Genomic DNA, 12,493 nt, shown 5'->3' with positions numbered 1-12,493 from the left:
GAGACGTATGCCGAGGTGTTTTTTTTCCCCACGTGTTGGTAAGATGGACCACGAGCGTCGCGCCGTTGTTCTATCACTTTGCTGGGGTTTATTTTTTTTGCCTCATTCCACTTTTGCTCTTGTCACTGATGAGCTGCCGGGACACACCGTTAGGGTGGCCGTATTCAATAGGCACTGGAGGCACCTGTGCCTAGGGCCTCAGAAAACTTAATGGCCTACGAAAAAAGATGTGACCGTGTATTTTTGTTTGCATGATAAACAAAAATATTACCAAGATATTCTTGAATAAATATATTCGTATAGCAAGGATAGCACAGTGTATACACAAAGAGGCAGGGTCATGTCAATCTTTAATTTTTTTATATATAAGGTGAGAGAAATTAACACCGGGGAGGAACTTTTCGAGATTTTTGTTCATTGCAAAATTAGCAGGGACATCTTCAAAAACGGTGTTTTTCGCACATTCTCAATAGAGTCGTGCGAGAGAAGACAAAGGCGGAATTGTCCGATGGTTGATCGGGGACAGTTTTAGCTTCGAAAAAGAACGCTCCCCTTCACAATTGGTTCCCAAGATGGCAAGCTACATCCTACAGCAATGTAAACATTCGGAAAGATGCTCATCATCTTTTCAGATATTTGGGCTTTGAGCATATCTATGTAAGGTAAACTGGGGGAATATGGTAACTCATTTTTATATACAGTAATTTTTCACAAAAGTTTGTATTTTAGAAAATGTGTTCATTATTTTTGCCGCTTGATTTATTGGCTGCTCGTTGCGATTTCTTTGTAGTGGTAACAAGTCATTGACTAGTTGGAAGTGAGGCATATTTACACCTAAAATAAGAGTCAAATCTTTAACGAAAGTCAAGCAATATGGCGCTCGCCATTCGGTTGTCCCGTCAGAACATTTAATTTATTATCGATAAAAATGAACGTCGTCCTTATAAAGCTGCTGCGTCATCTGATATGATAATCATAGTTAAAAAAAATAGTTGGAGAAATTTACGCTTGCAATATGTTTTGTCTTACGTTGTTTTTTTGTAATAATTTTAAATTAAATATGCTTATCTGCGGCACCACAGCGCGCAAAGACCAAATAATGAATGTATCAGTCGCGACATCTGTCCAGCGGCTGGACGAAGCCCGCATAAAACAAGCGGAGTGACAGCGACGGTAGTCGTGGCGTGGGGCAGCAGCAGCAGTACCAACTTGTAGAAACATTATCACTGACGGCCTCCGAAACAGAAGTGCCTAGGGACTACAATAACCTGAATCCGGCCCTGAGGGTGAAGGCGTTAATGAATCGTACACACGACACAAATTACAACCGGCATAGACGCAGCTGCCGGGGGAAAAGAAAGCATTTTTAAACAACTTACATTGTGGTCTAATGAACATGGAAAAGAGCAGAGGCTGAAACTGCACAGAGGAGTTTGCATCCAAGGGATTTCCAGACAACGGGAGCAGAAGCCGAGAAGGAGCGACCTCCCGTGGGACGGAGGCTGACTTGCCGGACCTTCAGCAATCCGCACCGAGGGCTTCCCCCCATTCAGTCCAGCCAGCTGAGGTTTTACTGCATCTTCTATTTCGCATTCAAAAGGAACCTATCCAACTTTAGCCATTTCAGCCTCTGGTGAACAGCATTCCAAAGGCATTGCCCTCAAATCAACCGCTTACCACCAACCACCACCAATCCCCAAACATCAACGAACACCGATCAAACTACAGGAGACCTCCATGCAGGGCGGGATTAACGTTCTTGTTGGCCCAAGGTACTTGTGTGTCGTCGGCCTTCAGTGATCACTCTCTACGGTTGGAACTGCCGCCCCATGTTGCTACGACCACCGCTGCCACTCCGCTTGTTTCACGCGCAGAACAACAACGCCTTTGTCTTCTCTTGCACTACTCTCTATTGAGATATGAGGTCCGAAAAACACAATTTGAAGATTTTATTTGATAATTTTGCAGTGTAAAAATCTCGATAAGTTAAAATCCGGTGTTCATTTCACTCACCTTAGGACAAAAAAAGTCGATTGACATGACTCTGCCTACCTGTATACACACTGTGCCTATCCTTGCTAAATAAAACATTTATTAAAGAAAATATCTTGGTTTTAAATGTTTTATCATACGTAAACATTTTTTTTCGTAGGCCCTCGGCAGAGTGCCCGTTGGACTATACGGCCCTGACTTCGTGTCGATGTGGGGAACTCATTGCATTTCATCATCTGCGGGGGTGGCGAATTAAACAACTCCACTTATCCACGGGAAGAAACATCGCAGCTAGTAGAATGAAGCTGTCATGGGGACTCAACTTTGCCTGCAAAAGAAATCACGGGTAAGATGAGTCTCAACTACAGGGGGCCCCTAAAGATATATATTGTCAAAGATGCCTCTTTCTGCAGAGACCTGAATATTCCGCATCTGCAGGAATAGCAGACTCGACCAATGTGTGTGTGTCTATGTGGAGTGTACATATGTTGAACTGTACTCTTTGGTTCTATTCACGTAGGTAAAAATAAAACAACAAAAATCATGACGTTTCGGCCACAACACAAGTAGCCTTCATCAGGTGAAGTAACAGGACTGTCCAGAAGACAGCGCTTGAGTGAACCCTGCCAAGCTTGGCAGCGTCTTTTAAGCTGTGTGGGAGGAACAGAGCCGAAACGTCGTGAGAATTTTATTCTGCCCCCCCTCCCTCCCTTGCCACCCTCCCTCCCTCCCCTGCCCCCCCTCCCCTGCCCCCCTCCCTCCCCTGCCCCCCCCTCCTGCCCCCCTCCCTCCCCTGCCCCCCTCCCTCCCCTGCCCCCCCTCCTGCCCCCCCTCCCCTGCCCCCCCTCCCCTGCCCCCCTCCCCTGCCCCCCTCCCCTGCCCCCCCCTCCCCTGCCCCCTCTTTCCCCGCTTCGCCGTGAATCTGCGCCCCGTCACTCGGGCGCGCTGCTTCAGGAAGACCCCGGGGAGCGGGGTGGGAGGGGGGGGGCTGCTGAAGGAGATGGGGGGCGGGGCTTAGAGGGGCGAAGAGGGAAGGGGGAGGAGGGGGGTGGGGGGGGCAGAAGGGGATGAGGAGGGGAGGAGGATGGAAGAGGGGATGAAGGAAGGAGGGTGAGCGGAATGGAGCAGGGGATGAGGAGGGAACGAGGGGAGGCGGTGGAGGGGGGGGGGGTGAGGAGTAGGGGGAGGGGCTGGAGGTTGGAGAGGGGGTTGGGTGGAGCCGTGGGGAGCTGCAGTGATGAGTTGCGGAGTCGGGGGGGGAGCAGTCTTGTGGAGGGAGCGGGGAATGGTGGGAGATGGAGATGGAGGTGGGGGAGGTGGAGCGGGGGGTGCAGGGCCCGGATTGCCCGAAGCGTGGCGGTGAAGTCTGAACCCTCACGCGTGGGGCTGCAGTCGCCTCAACCTGCGACTCGTGATCGAACCTGGCCCGCCGTGGTTCGTGGCTCGAGTCTGGTGGCCTCGTCCTGGGTCTGGAGTCTCCAGGCCGGGGGTCGGGGCACGGTTCTTGACTTTGCACTTCCCGGCGGCATCGACGTTGGAGTCCGGATTGTGAATCCGGAGTCTCGGACAACAACAATCAGGGACTGGAGCCGCGATCCTGGGTTGGATGTTTGACTCGGGATGAACTCGAGAGGCGTGAGAATCAACTCCGGGGAGTAGTCGCTCGTGACTCTTGAGGGCGAGCGTCACTTGAGACGCGGCACGAAACGTTGACGCCAAATCTGAGGTACAGTAAATCCTCTCAAAGCCAGACCACAGTGATTTTGGGGGGGGGGGGGGTGGGAGGATCCCGGGTTGGATTCCCGACTCATTTGCTTTTCTGCGTAGTGTGTGTATGTGTGTATGTGTGTGTATGTGTGTGTGTATGTGTGTGTATTTGTGTGTATGTGTGTGTGTATGTGTGTGTGTATATGTGTGTGTATGACGTCTCCTGGCCAAACCTCAATTGGCGGAGCCAGGAGATTGAATATCTACCCTCGGGGCTCCTCCAGAAACAGCGAAAAGCCACTACGGGTGGCCACGTGGAATGTTCGAATGCTCACTGCGGAGGAGAGGCTGCCACTCCTCTGTCGAGAGCTGGACTGGTACCGCCTGGATCTCTGTGGCATTCAGGAGGTCTGGTGGACCGGCTCTGGCTCCTGCCACCATGAGGGGTGGACAGTCCTCTACTCGGGGCAGCAGACTGCCAAACAACAGGGTGTGGCTCTTCTTTTGAACAAAAGAATGAAGGGGGTGTGGGAGCGTGGCGGTGAGGTGTGGGAAGCTGTAAGTCCCAGGCTACTTTGGCCTCGCCTTCCCATCAACCGGAGGCGAGGAATGGTGGTCGTGGTTACTTATGCCCCCACCGAAGATGAACATCCGTGGAGGGATGCAGGCAAAGCCGATGAGTCAGATGCCTTCTATGACCTCCTGTCACAGGTGATGGCTAAAGTGGCCCCTCGGGATAGAGTCATCATGTTAGGTGACTTCAATGCCCGAGTTGGTCATGATACTAGCACCTGGTCTGGAGTGATGGGAGGGCATGGGCCAGAGCAGCTCAATAACAACGGTAGAAGGCTGCTAGATTTTTGTGCAGCCCATGGGCTTGTAATTACCAACACGCTGTTCCGGCATCGGCGCATCCACACAACATCATGGATGCATGCCGGGTCCAAGCAAGAACATCTGCTGGACTACATAGTGACGGACCAGCGGATGCGAGCCCATGTCCTTGACACCAGGACCTACCGTGGAGCTGATCTGCCCTCTGACCATCGACTAGTCATCTGTAAGATGCGCCTGCCATTCTTCCACTCCGGTGGTGGGTGTACACCCAGGACCCCATTCCAACCTAAAGTGGCCTGGTCTCAGTTATCTGATGAAAGTTGCAAGCGAGAATTTCATCATCGCTTGCAGCTGGGATTGGCATCGTCCCCGACTCCTCCTGATGTCGAGGGTAAATGGGCGAGGTTTAGGACTGTGACTCATGCAGCTGCAATGGCTGCTTTGGGTACGCGGTCCAGACCTCCCCAGAGACCCTGGCTGACAGAGGAGGTGTTCAGGATGGTTGAGAAAAAGCGAAAGGCCCACTGTCATCGGCTACAGAATCCCACGTCAGAGAATCAGGAGGCTTACTGCAGCCTTCGCTCGGAGGTTCGGAGAGCCGTGAGGCGCTGCAAGGATGGGTGGTGATCGCGGGTTGCTGAGGAGATGGAGTCTGCCTCAGTGGCCCGTGATCACAAATCTCTATTTAACTCCATCAAAAAAGTTATCTGCAGCGCCACACCTATTACCATCATTAGGGAAAAAAACGGTGACCCAATCTCCGACCCCCAGGAACAGGTTTGCAGATTTGCTGAGCATTTCTGTGAGGTCCTGGGGGAGGAAAAATCCCTCAGCCAGGAAAACATCGTGGCACAAAGTGAGGATGACCCTGCTGAGGCTGCGGTGCCTCAAATATTGGAATAAGTCACCCCCTGTGAGTGGCTGGCTGAGGTGCCATCTGTTGAGGAAGTACTCAAGGCGATCCGGAGTCTGAGACCAGGAAAGGCAGCGGGCAGAGATGATCTCCCAAGCGAAATGCTGAGGGAGGGCGGCGTTTGTGCACAGACTGCCCTATATGACATCATAACAACAGTCTCGACCACTGGACGGGTTCCGCAGGATTGGAAGGATGCCCTGGTGGTCCCCCTTTTTAAGAAGGGGGACCACCAGGACCGCACAGACTGTAACAACTACAGGGGCATCTCACTCCTCAGTGTGCCGGGAAAGGTCCTAGCAAGGATTATTCAACATCGCCTTGCCAGGCACGCTGAGGAGAGGCTTGTGGAGCCCCAATGCGGTTTCAGGAAAGGGCGGTCCTGCACAGATGCCATATTTTCTGTCCGTCTGCTACAGCAGAGGTGTAGGGAATTCCAACAAGACCTACATCTCTGCTTTATTGACCTGGTCAAGGCCTATGATACCATCAGTAGGCCTGGGCTCTGGGTTGTTCTTCGTGCTTTTGGAGTACCTGACCCTCTGCTCACGATCATCAAGGACCTTCATGATGGTGAGCGGGCCCGGGTAAAACTACGTGGCCGGGAGTCAGAGCCATTCCCTGTTAACCTTGGGGTGCGACAGGGATGTCCTCTGGCTCCCACATTATTTAACATCTATTTTGACCACGTAGTTCGTGAAGCCTTCAATAGCTGTACCGGGGGAATCTCCATATGGTACAGATATAATGGGAGGCTGATCGACGCCCAGGTGCGGTCAAGGGATGGTTCCCTATTGCTCAACCACGTTATGTATGCTGATGATTTGGTAATAGCTGCTCATTCAGAGGAGGAGTTGGAGACGCTGCTGCTGAGACTGGAGCGTGCCACTAAGCGGTGGGGCCTTACCATCAGCCCCACCAAAATTAAGCACCTGCCTGGGTATTTTGTACCATCGGACACTCCACCCCCACAACTCCCAATCGGTGATGGGGCAGTTGTGGAGAGAGTGGAGAGTTTCCCATACCTGGGCAGTGTGCTTATGACTGGCTCCAGTTTAACAGCAGAGGTCTCACTCCGAATCAGTCGAGCGGCAATATCTTTTCATCGGTTGCGTAACGCTGTGTAGAAGCTACCTGGTCTGTCGCTCCGCACTAAGCTTCAGGTCTTCTCGGCCACGGTCATTCCCTCCCTTCTCTACGCTTGCGAAACGTGGACCCCCCTAATGGAACATCTTCGCGGTTGGAAACATTTAGGCTGGCCTGCCTACGATCCATCCTGGGTTTAACCAGACTGGATTGTGTGAGGAGCTCACAAATCCTTGAAAGATCTGGGCAAGGTCCCATCGGTGAACTCCTCTGGCGGGGAAGGCTGTGATGGCTGGGTCATGTAGCCCGCATGCCCAGCCACCGCATGCCAAAACAGCTTTTGTTCGGCCGGATTGAGGGGGCTAAGCGGGCGCAGCACGGGCTAGAGAAGAGATGGAGTGATGTGGTACAGGAGGACGTGGAGCTGAGTGGACTTGCCGATGACTGGTACCAGCGGTGTCAAGATCGGCCTCTGTGGAGGAGGCTCGTGAAGGACGCTACTGAGCAGTTGGAGGTAGTCGCCCTCCAACAACAACGGAGGGCGGAGGAGCGACGCTCAGAACAACGAGCGGAGCGCCGGGTGGCTAAAGCACAGCAGGTTGGCACAGTAGGGGGCACAGGTGGTGCATCAGCCAGTCATCTCAGTCAGTCGACCCGTGGCACCTGGGTCTGCCCCGTGACCTCCTGCCAGCGGGCGTTTGACACTTCACGTGGCCTCAGGGTGTGCATAGCCTGGCACAAGCGTCGTGGTGACTTCACCGCCACTTAGTGGCGAATGGCGGTTGTTATGTCTGTGTGTATGTGTGTGTATGTGTATATGTGTGTGTGTGTATGTGTGTGTATGTGTGTGTATGTGTGTGTGTATGTGTGACCACGTAGTTCGTGAAGCCTTCAATAGCTGTACCGGGGGAATCTCCATATGGTAGATATATAATGGGAGGCTGATCGATGCCCGGGTGCGGTCAAGGGATGGCTCCCTATTGCTCAACCACGTTATGTATGCCAATGATTTAGTAATAGCTGCTCATTCAGAGGAGGAGTTGGAGACGCTGCTGCTGAGACTGGAGCGTGCCACTAAGAGATGGGGCCTTACCATCAGCCCCACCAAAACTAAGCACCTGCCTGGGTATTTTGTACCATCGGACACTCTACCCCCACAACTCCCAATCGGTGATGGGGCAGTTGTGGAGAGAGTGGAGAGTTTCTCATACCTGGGCAGTGTGCTTATGACCGGCTCCAATTTAACAGCAGAGGTCTCACTCCGAATCAGTCGAGCGGCAATATCTTTTCATCGGTTGCGTAACGCTGTGTGGAAGCTACCTGGTCTGTCGCTCCGCACTAAGCTTCAGGTCTTCTCGGCCACGGTCATTCCCTCCCTTCTCTACGCTTGCGAAACGTGGACCCCCCTAATGGAACATCTTCGCCGGTTGGAAACATTTAGGCTAGCCTGCCTAGATCCATCCTGGGTTTAACCAGGCTGGATTGTGTGAGGAGCTCACAAATCCTTGAAGGATCTGGGCAAGGTCCCATCGGTGAGCTCCTCCGGCAGGCAAGGCTGCATTGGCTGGGTCATGTAGCCCACATGCCCAGCCACCGCATGCCGAATCAGCTTTTGTTCGGCCGGATCGAGGGGGCTAAACGGGCGTGGCACGGGCTAGAGAAGAGATGGAGTGATGTGGTACAGGAGGACGTGGAGCTGAGTGGACTTGCCGATGACTGGTACCAACGGTGTCAAGATCGGCCTCTGTGGAGGAGGTTCGTGAAGGACGCTACTGGGCAGTTGGAGGCAGTCGCCTTCCAACAACAACGGAGGGCGGAAGAGCGGAGCGCCGGGTGGCTAAAGCACAGCAGGTTGGCACAGTAGGGGGCACAGGTGGTGCATCAGCCAGTCATCTCAGTCATCTTAGTCAGTCGACCCGTGGCACTTGGGTCTGCCCCGTGACCTCCTGCCCGCGGGCGTTCGACACTTCACGTGGCCTCAAGGTCGTCACCGCCACTTAGTGGCGAATGGCGGTTATTGTTGTTGTGTGGTGCAAGTGTGTGAGGATGGCTCGGACATCAACCACAATTGTATCATACACACGACACTGTTTGTGATATCCAACCACTTTTATCATACACACGACACTGTGTGTGATATCCAACCACTCTTGTACCATACACACCACACTGCGATATCAAACCACTTGTATCATAAACAAGACACTGTGTGATATCCAACCACTGTTGTATCATAGACCCCACAGTGTGATATCCAACCACTCCTGTATCATACACACCACACGGTGTGATATCCAACCACTGTTGCATCATACACACCACACTGTGTGATATCCAACCACTCCTGTATCATACACACCACACTGTGTGATATCCAACCACTCCTGTATCATACACACCACACTGTGTGTGATATCCAACCACTGTTGTATCATACACACCACACTGTGTGTGATATCCAACCACTCCTGTATCATACACACCACACTGTGTGTGATATCCAACCGCTCCTGCATCATACACACCACACTGTGTGATATCCAACCACTCCTGTATCATACACACCACACTGTGTGATATCCAACCACTGTTGTATCATACACACCACACTGTGTGTGATATCCAACCACTCCTGTATCATACACACCCCACTGTGTGTGATATCCAACCACTATTACAGGTGGAAGCTCCACTCTGCGCGAAGGCGACACGTCCCGGTGGGGACGGCCGAATGTAATTGTCTCAAGGCGTACGCGACATTACCTGGCACTTAACATTCATCACTGACCGAACCCTAACGTGGCGAGTTCCGGGCATGATGGATCTGTCCTGCAGTAATGAAATCCCCATCATGTTTATGGTAATGAGCTTGGGGAAATTGCCAAAGGGATGGAGCGGTTCGGAAGCAATCAGTGTACAATTTGGGTTACGTGCCCTGGGGAATGTGAAATATCCATTTAAAGTTAGCAGGCAATCTATTCGTAACAAGTGCATTTGTGAACTCTTTATATGCAATATTATCGAAATGCAGATTGATAATTATCAAGTACCCATGTACGTACGCACGGCTATTTTAAATACATTTCAAGTGACCGGCATTATGTGGGGTTAATTTGCTGGTATTCATACTCCCACTATTCACTTTGGGAGTCCCGGCATGCGGTGGCATGTAAACCCATCATCCTGCGTGCCCATACCCACCACCAACGAAGATGGGTAGAGCGACTTGCCGACACCACGCTCGCCGGTAAACTCTGACCCTTGCCTCCCTCGCGGCGAAAGGGAAGAACCCGCCAGCCGTGGATATGGATCACTGAAGCAGAAACGGTTGCTCGGCCTGGCCTGCATGAAGCCTGGGAGGCCAACACCCGCCCGACGCGGCGAAGCAACAGTTGTGCTACGCAGCTTTTATTTCCGAATCGAGCACAAGAGACGACAGGGCACGTTCCAGATGTTAGTCTGTGGTGCAACTCAGCTGTCACCGCATCCCTGACGTTTTGCAATTCTTAATGCCACGTTAAACGTTGTTGGATGTGCCGTACTGGAGGACTGGCGGTGGGCCAATGCACGATTTCGTGTCTGACTGTTCTGCCCCACGACAGATATGGGGGTGTGTTTACACAATATCTTCCTGATATGATGGTGCCGAGTTTGGTAACGTGACCAGGACGTTACGAGTTAATGGTGTCGAAGCCACAAGGCAAGGCAGGGGTTTCAGCCATTACAACGAGTACAAAATGGAGGCACAATTAGCGTCTCAATGAAGACAGGTGCATCTGTTCATTGTGGGACTTTAAGAAGCATTGTCTGTAAGTTCGTTTATGTTCTTATAATACTAGGAATGCTGTTATACTGTTATGATTGCTGTTATAATGCTCTACATGCCTTTATAATGCTTTATAATGCTGTTAAATTGTTATGATAAATATGACGCCTAGTTAACAACGAAGCCTGCCACTTGCATTATTGTGAATGTTATTTGTAGTTGGAAAGTCGAGCCAGACTTGTGCCCATGTAACTTTAATGTGTTCTTGAGAGCAAGGACGAAGAAGTATCTCATCCACAGTTCAGTGTTATGTGCAGCACTGTCCATTTGCGCTGCAGTATGGTGATTACACAAAGTGACCTTATTTAACACAGTAGATTATTCTCTTGTTACAGCTATTCAGTGCTAATGTAGGTGCCTGGTCCATCCAGGACCTATTATTCAGATTCAAGTTATCTAAGACAATGTTATGATGCTGCAGTGTTCATTCATTGTATTGATATTGCAAGTATTAATGGATGCTATATTTTGTGCTGTTTTTCCATGAGTTTTACTTCGTTTTAGTCATTTAATACGTTGGAGTCGGATGTTCACCCTGGCTCTGAAAGTTTATTGAATGCCAGGTTAACTACTCGGATAGTGGTGCAACGCCGCGCACAGCAAGACCGAGACACCGACCGACCCCCACCGATGAGTGTGGGTTTGGGGGCATTGAGCAGTGCCGATGTCGGCTGGCGGTTCTGACTCAGCGGTGGGATGGACGCGATGAACCTTATTCCCCCCCGTCGTTTAAACTCTTGACCTTCAGATTGGGCGTTCTGCCAGGGCCGCTACCTCTGTCCAAACGTAATTGCTACAGTAGTTAAGTGGTTTGACATCACTCGGTGAGATGGTAAATGAGGAGACAGAAATGGGAGTGCTGTTTCGACAGGTATTTGCGTTTACACGTAACGTGTAAGCGCATTGTTTTAGCCTGGCAATCCCCTCCATTTCTGAACAGGAATGGGGAGATAATTGTCCGTGGATTTTTCTCTGCCTTGCGGAGGCGGCTGACCTATCTCCAGCACCGCTGAGAGGACTGCGGGGGAACGTGCGGATGCTTTTGATGATTTGTGACACTCGCTCCACCGAGGAGGCACAGTCAACTGAAGGCCACAACACGTGCAGAAATTTGACTGGCGATGTGGGATTTGTTGAAACCGGGGACGGGAGTTACCTCATATGCCAAACAGCTATAATAACCTAAGTTCGATGGCTAACATAGGTTAGTTAATGTTTATCTTGCCACGTTATATTTCCCACTTTTTTTTATTTAATACATCGCATATTAAGCCCAAACACAATGGAGAATGTGAATATATTATTGCGATTTTCACACTTTTTATTTCATGTATAGAACACTATGCTTAAACACAATAGAGAAATTAACTTATTGAAATACGAAGCTATGAAAAAAAAAACGCGGCCGATTTTGGCCGATCTTTGGGTGTGACAAATTATCGTGAAACTTCCCACCTGTTATTTCATGGACAGCATGCGAAACCTGCACACAATGGAGGAGTTCACTTTGGTCAAAACTGCATTGAGAAACCCTACACACAGATTCCGTCCCTCAATACACTTGCATCGATGGTACAAACAGGAAATCAAACGTTCTTATTAACATGTTTTATTTAGTGTATTTAATCTTGAACATTTTACATGCAAGATACTAAAACTGCTATGTAGAGTATTTCAAATACAAAAAAAAAAACTTCTCTCCAGTTCCTTGTTTGTATAAAATGTAAGAAAGTTGCACACATATCTGCGCGAAAAACAACTTTATAATACCTGCAATAAGTACAATAACTTCAAACAATGCACATTCCCTGTAGCAATATACATATCATATCTCAATTATACTGATCATATAGTTAGCAATAACAAGTTTTTATTCGTCAAGAACATAATTTTGTCCATTGGTTGGGTGGAGGGGATGTGGGCACCCAGAGACAACACAGAGCGGCCATCCATTGGTTGGGACGCAGAAATCTGTCAAAACTTGACCCTTCCCCCCCTCCCTGTACGCACGCGGACTTTTTACCCCCCCCCCCCCACCTGCGTACGTACGCCTGACGCAACCCCCCCCCCCCCTCCGAATCCTATAGAACGGCCGATATTTAATCCACGCAGAAACGATCAAGGATTAATAA

Source organism: Petromyzon marinus, chromosome 40 (genome assembly GCF_048934315.1).
Source record: "Petromyzon marinus isolate PM22_M1 ecotype Great Lakes invasive population chromosome 40, UKy_Petmar_22M1.pri1.0, whole genome shotgun sequence".
Classification (NCBI taxonomy): domain Eukaryota; kingdom Metazoa; phylum Chordata; class Hyperoartia; order Petromyzontiformes; family Petromyzontidae; genus Petromyzon; species Petromyzon marinus.
Note: the sequence above shows the minus strand (reverse complement) of the source record.